This window comes from Parasteatoda tepidariorum, chromosome 3 (assembly GCF_982258835.1).
Source record: "Parasteatoda tepidariorum strain Cologne lab strain chromosome 3, Ptep-v5.0, whole genome shotgun sequence".
NCBI classification, from domain to species: Eukaryota; Metazoa; Arthropoda; class Arachnida; order Araneae; family Theridiidae; genus Parasteatoda; species Parasteatoda tepidariorum.
In genome coordinates, this window is record NC_141757.1 from 5,128,292 (window position 1) to 5,138,005 (window position 9,714).

The window sequence follows — 9,714 nt, forward strand, 5'->3', positions numbered from 1 at the left end:
AAATACTTTATTATTAACTATTAATTATTTATCAACTTCAGAGGTGTTCAGTTCAAGCGATTTTTCATACCATAGAGACTCAGTGTTCATTCACCATAGAGATTCTGGACCACTTAAATTTGATGAAACTTTAAGAAGGGGTGAAGGACACTTCAGGGTTTTTATTTAAATTTAGAATAGGTGATGGGGATTTGATTTTAAGAGATCACTTAGAAACATCAGCTAAAAACGCTACCTACATTAACTGGAGAATTCAAAACGAAATAATATCAGTAATGAATTAAATAATTTTGAAGACCATTGTCTTCCTAGTTAATAAAGTGGAATATTTTTCAGTTATAGAGGAGGAAGTGTTTAGCTGGTTTTCAAAAAAATGTATCTTGGTGCGAGATTCGTTGAAAATTATAATGAAAGGGAAGAATTTGTACAGTTTCTTCTTTTAATAAGCATTACTGGGAAAACTCCAGCAGACAATTAATGAAGAGCTAAAAAAATTCGGAACAGATACTTATAGGTCAAGGCTATGGCGGAGTTAGTGGTATGAGTGTCATATATAGAAGAGCGTAGGCTATCATTCCGGAAAATTATTCCAAAGTACTATACCCAAGGCAAAATTTTTGAGGGTTTTCCATTGATGGACCAACATAATCTTGATGGTAACCATCAATAATTCTATCATGAACCATTATAGTTTTGATGTTAACCAACATAATTAACCATCACCCCAATGTAGGAATTCGGACTGATTTATGATGGTCCAACATAATAGAAACTTGTTTTAATGTTTATTCATGTTAAACCATCAGAAATTCCTATCATAGTTTCTTAGAAATCATAAGTTGGAACGATCATGAACAACCATCATCTCAATGTAGAAATTCAGACTAATTTATGATAGCCCCCCCCCCCAAAAAAAAATTTTTTTTTGATGGTATATATTCCAGAAAACTAACAAGAATTCCTATTAAACCATCCTGGAAATGTATAGTTTGAACCATCATGGCCTGTTGGTCCACGAGAATTAAACTTCTCTTGAAGTTTAACCTTCATATTAAAGTTCCATTTTCCACCATGGAATGATGGAAGTTTGCTGGCATATCAAAAACCATGAACGCATAATGGAAAATGTTGGATGATGGTGACCATTAAATGGTGTTGGAACATCATGAATTGCACTAAAACCATCAAAATCTTTTGACGGGACCATCAAGAATTATGACTTGGGTAAGTAAGTACATTACAATGCTCACTGCCTCAAACTTGCAGTGTCAAATGGATGCCATACTTCCCCAATTTGAAATTGTATGGCAATAATTCAAAAATCATATTTTTTTTTAATTTCCCGAAAAAATCAAAGAATTTAAAAAGGCAAATCGAAAAATATGAGGTTAACTTAAAAATAAAAAAATTAAAACAATTGTGCCAGACTAATTGGATCGAAAGACACGATTCAGTTTTAGCTCTTATAGATCTGCTCAAACCACTTCTCAAGGTATAGTATCTGTTTGAAATGATTTCAACATATCACAAGAATCCCAGCTACTTCAATAAGAAAATGCGATTTTTTTAAACAAGTGTGTTTGCTCTTGATGCTGTCTTTTCCCTGACTTTGCCCCTCAGCATATATCTGCAACCAACACAACTGGATTTGATGCTCGCTGTTCAGTCTATAATGTTTGAAATTCTTTGTAAAGCATGAGAGATAAAGCAGATATGGATTTCCAAAAACTCTTCTCAAAATTGAAGTAATCTGTTCTAAGTTAATCATTCAAATAACTAAACATTGCACCGTCAACCGACAGACAATGGGAAATAATTTTCCTGCAGACACAGTTAAAGATTACTTCAAACGAGCAATATTTCATACCTTTTTTGGATGAATTTTAGATGCCAAATTCACAGAACATTCAAAGCTACTGCAAAATTTTCAACTATTAATAACAGCAACGAGTAGTTGCTGTTATTAATGTGCAACGAGTAAAGATAACAATAGCATAGAAATGATGTAGCAGCTCTTTTTATGATTTAGGTGTAATATCAGGAGGGAAGTCATTTGGTAGTACGAATTTTTGACATCTTGTAACAAAAAACAAACAAACAAAAAAAACAGTGAGTGCTATCGATGCTGTTTACCTGTGCAATAAGTCGCTATTCCAGGGAATCTTCACTTTATGAACCGTAATGACCAGTACCACCAGTCATAATATATAGCAATGAACTGTCATTTTCGACATCAAAGATTTTGAAATCATACTTAAAGAACTCCATGTCAGAAAACAGACTAAAATGTTTAGCCCGTTTTTTATTACATTTTCTAAAGACGATGTTCTGAATCATGTGGTCGAAAAACCTAGGAAACCGGACATAAAGCTGAAGGGAAAGGTAAGAGGATGAAATTTTTTCTTTATTTTTACTCGATCCATATGTTTGATATTTTATCAATTAAACATTAATAATTAATTCATTAATTGCGTAACAAATTCAATTTATAGCTGAAAACTACTATTCATTTAAATACATTTTTTAAATCTTTTTTTATATTATTCATAACATCTTAGTATTAAACTTTTATGAAAATTTGGACGAAAAAAGTTAATTTTAAACTCCTTTAGAAAGATTTTTCTGGGTGCGTCACTGCTCATATCTTACGCATTTTTTACAGATTGTTTTTAAATCTTAAAAAAATGATTTTCTAATTTAAAATTGCTCCAAAAATATTGTATTATTTTATTAATTACTTTTAAAGTTATAGCAAAAAAACGTAGGAAAAAAAGGTAGTTTTCCTTTATTATAAAAATGTTCTATCTCCATTCATATTTAAGCGAAGTTTACGAAATTTTATGCATTTATTGAAAATAATGAAGTATTCGATACAAGTTACATGATTATTGCTTGAATTTAGGGCATAGAGTGTTCAATAATACTTGTTTTCTTTCTTAATTTATTATCAATCCATTAAACCTCTGAAAGCTTGCAATCTTATTGTTAAGTAAGAAAAGTAAAATGTACTTATAATTTTGAAAGATTGGCTACTGTTTAAAGGTAAAAAACGAACTTGTTTTTAGGTCGAAATATTGTTAAAATTTATTAATCCAAAACTCTTTTTGACAAACAGTGCAACGAATAACATATATGGGTTACTTCGTCTTCCATCTGACTTACATTTGTAGTTCCTTTCTTGAAGAAAATGTGCTAAAGCATGTGTATTAATGTAGCATATAATGCGTGTTATATTATTTTAATTATTACTTTTGAGTTGAGGGTAACGAAAGTACATGTTGAAGTATCGGTTTTCTAAAATAGGCTATAATATTGAGGTATCAAATTCATACTTTTTGGTTATTTGTATCGGAAATCGGCAAAAACTTGTTTAAGGCATCCACTCGTTTAACAGTTGGGCAAGCAGAAAAACTTTTGATGGGTTAATGACGATTTACTACAATCTTTGCTGAAATTTAACACATATTTTGGTACTTGTAAGAAAATTTTTGTTTGTTATGAAAATTGATTTCTATTAATTAGCACAGAATGTTATTTAATTTGACGAAAGCTATTTTCAAAATATTGATTCGAATTATTCTTAGCAAATATTTACAGGTTGAGACAAGATTTACAGGCAAATATTTACCCTTGAGAAACGTCATAAAATCAGAGCAATTTTCTTTATGATTATTTTATTACTTTTTGAAGAAAATTTGGGCAAATTCTCGTTAAATTAATGAAATTACAGGAATATTGTATTCAGTTGTTTGAGAGGATATGTTTCTTGTGTGCTGAAATTTGCAGTTCTGAGAGAAAAAAAAGCCAGCAAAAGAAACTGATCGCAACGTTGGGCACCAAGTGTTTTTAAAAAACAAAAACAGAAAATTCTCCTTCAACTAGAAAGTGTAATTTATGGAAAAAGAGAATAAAATTCTTACCAGAACTATGTAGCACCATATTATGCAGCGCAATCAATGTCTTAACTTCTTTCCGATCTAAAGAATAACGGCAACAAATTGTCCTGAAAAAATTGCAGAGAAAACAATAAATATAAACAAAGGTTCTAAGAAGCATTTCAAATAATGAAATTTAATAAAAATTTATTAATTAATTCACAACACTTTTAATTTACAAAAGGAATGTGTGCATGGTGTAAAAGACTACTGGAAGAGCAAATAAGTAACATAGAAGAAGAGATGTCTTAAGTTTTTAAAATGCTTTGATAAGACTTGTTCTTGATTAGTTCTCCAATATAAACACTGAACATAAAGAATAAATTAAAAAATCATTAAGCATACGTATTACTTTTTAGTTTTTCTTTCCATCACAATGCATGCATACGATTTGTTATTAAAGGTTGACACGAAATGACAAAGTCTGTATGTTCTCAAATGGAGTTCCGTGGAATCCTGGAGTTCCATGAAAAAGTTAGAGGTCTAAGACCTAGGACTTTTTTTAAAGTTTTCTTTAAACATTTTTGAAACCTACAGTTATACTTAGATTCAATCACTAAATCACTATTTACTTGATATTTCGGATGTCTTTAAGAAATAATTTAAAAAGGAATTAAGGAATGAAAATAAAGCCAAAGGAAGAGAAATGGTAAATACCTCTTTAAGAAAAAAACAATTTTTCCTGTAATGTATTGAATAAATTGTTAAGGAGACACACACTTATATAAAATTGCTTTAGTATTTTCCTACAGCGAACTTCACATCAAAGGGAAATAATTAAATTCGTTAGTAGAGAAATGTGCTTCAAACAGTTATTTTCAACATTCATATAAGTTCTTTATAGCTTTCATTTCAACAAAAGGCAAACTTCGGCTTATTTCATTCATTTTTACCTTATGTATATAGGATGAAAAAAATATCTTATCTAGATTCAGCTTAAGAATTGCGAATTTAACTTTCACCAATTACCAATTAATCAAACCCAATTTAAGATACGAAATCGCATTTTTCAATTTTAAAGATATGAAAAACATTCATTCCTCTTTTTAAATATTTCGAAAATAAAATAGTCCTTTATTGGTTAATAAATTTATAATTGACTTTTAATAGTTTTCAATAATTAGTCTTCCTTTGGTTTCATATTCACAACTGCTAATGAACTTAATTTTATTTTCATTTTATAACTGGCACTGAACAGTCGATGCAATGTTTTTGAGTTTGCGACTACTAATATTCCGTAGCCTTGTAATTTTGAACCAAATTCAGAAGACAATGGAACTCCTGGATCAAGTATTGGGAAAAATTTGTCTTTGTGGAGGACTTTTTGATAGAAATAACACGCATTTGCGTTAAATAGAGAGGAAGACCACGAAAACCTCCGATGGTTAGCCTGACACCAAAGGGATTCTAACCCATGATTCTTTTACCACTGCGGATATTTTACGTCAGTACTGTGGTCGGTGCGAGCCGGGTGCGGAACTCGTATCGACCAGTCAAGGCTGGGATTCGAACCCGGTAAAAGAAGTTTGATCATTAAGGGTTTCACAGACCAAAAATATTGGAAACCGCTAAGCTAAAGTATCGGAGAATAATTTAAAATGTTACTTCGATTCAAACTCTTAGCTAAACAAACTGATTAATTTATCACTGGCTCAGGGGATAGAGCGTTTGCCTTTCAATGAGGTGACCAGGTTCAAATTCCAGCTATGGCTGGTCTATACGAATTCCGCATCCGGCTTGCACGAACCACAGTGCTGACGTAAAATATCCTCAGTGGTAGATGGATCATGGGTTAGAGTTACCTGGCTGCCAAGCTAACCATGGGAAGTTTTCGAGGTTTTCTTCTCCATATAATGCAAGCGCCGGTCAGTTGCATCAAAAAGACCTCCATGTAGGCAAATTTCTCACAGTACTTAATTCGGGAATTCCCTTGTCTTCTGGATTGGGTTCAAAATGACAAGGTTACGGAGTTCAACATTAGTAGGAGAGAGTGGGATCAATTGTAAAATTTTTTACTTAACTATTTTTAACTAACTTTATTAATTGACAGACGAGTAAAGTAGACTATCCTCTACTAGAAAAAAAATGCCTTATTTTAAATGTTATTATATTAGTTATTAACAATTTTTGACAGTCGTGTACTTGTTACAATTGTCCCACTTACGGAGTCAATTGTAACGGATCATAAATTCAACTAAAATATAGTTAATTATGCATATTATCATAGTTGTGATATAATTTTTATTGATCAAAATAGTATTGATAATTTAGGAGTAAAAATAATAATGAGCAGAGACCTAAATGGTTAAACGTTTAACTTTAAGGGGTTAAAACTTTTAATTCATGCTGTGTAAGGTGACAAACAAAATAATGCACATGCAACATAATATAAATGATATAGGAAACTATTGGTGGTTCTTAAAGAGTTAAGTAATGGTTAGTAAACGTAAGATTATTTATTTTCAGCTGTTGCAATCGTCCCTTTACTTATTGTTACAATCGTCTCCAAGACGCCCTTTCAGCTTCATTTGGTAAAAACAATGCTAGTTAATCAACAAAACTAATTTCTTTTATTGAAATGTTAATTAAGGTGTCCACTTACATATTCGGTTAATAATTTTTATTTGTTTAAACAAAATTACTTTGGTACAATATAATATTCTAATACCAAAAAAAGTACTTACGTAGTGTGAAAATATCTTTTGTGATGTAACTCTTTTAAAAGTACATAAAAATGGTTGCTAGCAGGGGTGTAAATGTAGATTTATTAAATACACCTTGTGCGCCACCTAGGAACCAAATCTAGAACCAGACGCTCGAAATTTTTGCTCTGTTACAATTGACCCCACTCTCCCCTAGTCTTTAGCCCGAAAAATTGGGTTAGCTGTTTAACGACGGTTGTAAAATAAAATCAATTTGTAGAAGTTAGGTACAAAATGTTTAGACAGTAACTTTTTTAGCGTTTGAGATCATAAAAACTTTTGACAAGCTAACAATTTCGTATTATCGGTTAATGTTTGGTGTAAAATTAAATCACGTGGTTGTTTTGTCATAAATGAGTGAAAACTATTTTTTAACCTTATCTAACGACAATTGTTTTTTGTTGTAACGTAAGGTGGTTCAATAAAAATAACACCGGCACACAACCCTGTACTTTATCTTTCTGGGTCCAACCAGTTGACCGCTGCCATCAGATATTTTATTTTGAGAGAGAAATTTTATTCAAAGTTCTGTATTTCTGGATCATACGTTGATTAAAACTTGTTTCAGAACTTCTTGTCACATGAGCAAACGATTTTCTATAATGCGCCTACTTTTGAAAAAAAAAGCAATCTTGTGTTTTGTAGGTCAGAACTCAGCTAAAATTTGATTCGCTTATAACCGTTTTTTAACTGTGATGGCTAACAAAAATTTTTGTCGAAAATTTTGTTCGACAAAATACGTAAAGATCAACAACGACAAGATACGTAAATTATCAGTTTTATTTAAAATTGCAAATCCAATTATGTCATAAAAGTGCTTATTTTTCTATTCAAGGAAATTGTATAAAATAGAGTGTATATTAGGTATTCATTTTTCTGGGTAAATTTTTAGTTTGAAGTGGTTTATTAACTGCATCGTGAAATGTGTGTTCAGGGTTTAAATTTAACTGCAAGATATGAAATAATTGACAAAATGGATTAAAATCAAACTTTACTTACAGAATAAGCAGAAATCATCATTCCTTAGTATCTAAACTCATATTAGGCTGTTCAAAATAAATCATTCTGGAAATCATGTTATGCAGATTCCAAATAACAAACTAGATCCCATTTTGTCAGGTTGTTCCCTATTTATCAGACTACTGAGCATCCTACAAAGCTAAATTACATTACATTACAATAAACTAGAGACAGCATTGATATCAAATAATTTAAAGTCCCAAAACACCTAAAAGTTAAAAAAATCTGAAAAAATTAATAAAATCTGAAAAAAAATTAAGTTAATAACATTAAAAGCACACAGTACAAGGAAAACGACTTAACAATCACTAAACTAATAAACACAGATATAAAAAAACATGGGGTGAGAAACTAATTTACATCAGATCAAACCAAGAAAAAAAAAATCTGAATAGCAGAACATTAAAAAAAAAATCCCTCGAAATATCTATCAAACACATTAAAAACATTTTGAGAAAGAAATTGTAAAAAATAAATAAATAAAAAGGTAGAAAAAAATTATAAAAATATACATTCTTTTTTATTAAATAATGGAAAATATTATAAAAGTGAACCCAGTGAAAGATGAAAATCAAACATAAACAAGATAATACAAACAAAAAGAAACAAAAACAACGAACACAAATTTCATTCGATGCACAGAACCATTAAAAATATAATTCTACCATTAAAAATAAAAACAAGATCACACACACTGGAAAGAAATAGAAGAAACATTAAGAAAAAGTGGTATACCAAATAAAAACCAAACACGCATTAATAGTAATAAAAACATCAAGTTAAAAAAAAATCACATTGGGTAAAAAATAATTTAAAAGCAGGAAATCAATAAATAAAATTTGAAAGCATTAAAAAAAGAATGAAAAATATTAAAGAAACCAAATAAAAAAATTTGAAAATGACTAAAAAACCTGAAAAGTGAAAAATAGGGTACACGGATACAAAATGACTCATATATTAACAGTAAGTTACGAAATATGGCAATAGAACATGACTGGATTTGATCAACTTCATTTGAACAAAATTATAAACAGAAAATCGTTGAACCAAGGCAAAACACACTGAAGCACAAATTGAAAAAATATAGGACACGCACATTGGAAAAACTAATTGGAATACAAAACTGGAAAAAAAAATTGGAACACAGAAACAGGATGAAAGAACTTAGAACACAAATACTGATAGAAAAATTTGAACCACACATTGGAAAATCAAAATTGGAAACACAGAGAAACAAAACACCAATTCAAAAAGTTAAAAGGGGGAGAGAAAAAAAGGGGGGGGAAACATTTAATGGAGAAAAAAATTATCGAAAAAACATAAATAACCATTGAAAATAAAAACTGAACACTCATTAGAAATGGAAACCGAGCACAAATCGGACACTAGGAACACAAATACTGTATGAAAAAATTTGAAGCACACATTGGGAAATCAAAATTGAAGACGCAGAAAAACAAAATACCAATTCAAAAAGTTAAAAAAAAATGGGTGGAAACATTTAACAGAGAAAAAAATATCGTTAAAAACCTAAATAACCATTGAAAATAAGAACCGAACACTCCTTAGAAATGGAAACAGAGCACAAATTGGACACTAGGAACACAAATACTGTATGAAAAAAATTGGAACCCAAAACACTGGAACAAAGAATTTGGAACACAAACAATGGATGAAAATATGTGGATTCTACATTGAAAGCATAAAAATTGAAACTCACAGTGAAAGAAAAAAAATTGAAGAGCACATTGGTAAATAATAATTGGTGCACAATTTGGAAACTAAAATTTTTGACGCACACTGAAAATAAAAACAGAACACAAGTTGAAAAGAAAAAAAGAATACACAATGTAGTAAAAAACAAGGACACAAACTGGAAATAAAAAAGAAACACACGCAGGAAATAAAAAATGAACACATTCTGGGAATAAAGAAAACTTAAAATAAAACTAGAACAACATGTTGGAAAAAAATCATATTGAAAAAAACAAAAGGAAAAAAAATCGATGAAAAGCTGCCACGCTATGAATAAAACAGAAAAACAACCAAGTAAATGG

The 9,714-nt window shown here is 30.2% G+C and overlaps 1 long non-coding RNA gene across 1 annotated transcript; it reads right to left on the bottom strand.

Annotated features, from left to right (window-relative positions):
* Window positions 1–3,920: 3,920 nt before the first annotated feature.
* On the bottom strand, window positions 3,921–7,705 carry LOC147812723 (uncharacterized). The gene is made up of 2 exons (XR_015432255.1): window positions 7,637–7,705; window positions 3,921–4,003 (listed from the first exon to the last, which is right to left on the bottom strand). It is a non-coding gene; the product is annotated as an uncharacterized LOC147812723 (long non-coding RNA).
* Window positions 7,706–9,714: the final 2,009 nt, after the last annotated feature.